Consider the following 951-nt stretch of genomic DNA (forward strand, 5'->3'; position numbering starts at 1 on the left):
TGGTATAACAGAGTGGTCCAATTTCATTCTTTTCCATATAACAGTCCAATTTTCCCAACACCATTTATTAAAGAGACTTTATTGTATATTCTTGTGTCCTTTTATAAATTGACCATATATGTGTGGGTTTATTCCTGAATTATCTATTCACTTCCATTGATCCATTTGTCTGTTTTGTGCTTGTATCATACTGTTTTTATTAGTATAATTTTGTAGTAGTAGAGTTTGTAGTAGAGTTTGAAACTAGGAAGTGTGGATACATCTAGCTGTGTTCTTTCTTAAGATTGCTTTGGCTATTTGGGATCTTTTCTGGTTCCATAGAAATTATAGGATGGTCTTTTCTAGGTCTGTGAAAAATGCCATTGCTATTTTGATAGGGATTTAACTGAATCTGTACATTGCTTTGGGTAGTATGGCCATTTTAACAACATTAATTTTTCCAATCCATGTGCATGGTATATCTTTCCATTTGTTTGTTTTGGCTTCCGCTTTATCATCAGTGTCTTATAGTTTTCGGAGTACAGGTCTTTCACTTTGTTGGTTAAATTTATTCCTCGGTATTTTATCCTTTCAGATACAGTTATAAATAGGACTTTCTTAATTTCTCTTTCTGATTGTTATTAGTAACGAACTATAGAAATGATCCCTGAAAGTATAGTCTTTCTGATTGTTATTAGTGTACAGAAATACAAAGATTGGTTTTGTATTCTGCAACTTTACTGAATTTATTTATTTTCACAGTTTGTTGATGGGGGTTTTAGGGCTTTCTATATGTAGTGTCATGTCATCTGCAAATAGTGACAGTTGTACTTCTTCCTTTTGAATGAGGATCCATTTATTTATTTATTTACTAAGCCTAATTGCTGTGTCCAGGGCTACTAGTCCTATGTTGAATAAAAGTGGTGAGGGTGAGCATCGTTGTGTTGTTCCTCATCTTACAGGAAAAGCTTT

The 951-nt window shown here is 33.0% G+C and overlaps 1 pseudogene; it reads right to left on the minus strand.

The window, feature by feature from the left end:
- Positions 1-565: 565 nt before the first annotated feature.
- On the minus strand, positions 566-662 carry LOC124525285 (uncharacterized; annotated as a pseudogene).
- Between the last annotated feature and the right edge of the window lie 289 nt (positions 663-951).

Source organism: Lynx rufus, unplaced genomic scaffold (genome assembly GCF_022079265.1).
Source record: "Lynx rufus isolate CCGP_SWC_20201006 ecotype Redwood Valley unplaced genomic scaffold, mLynRuf1.p SCAF_4, whole genome shotgun sequence".
Classification (NCBI taxonomy): domain Eukaryota; kingdom Metazoa; phylum Chordata; class Mammalia; order Carnivora; family Felidae; genus Lynx; species Lynx rufus.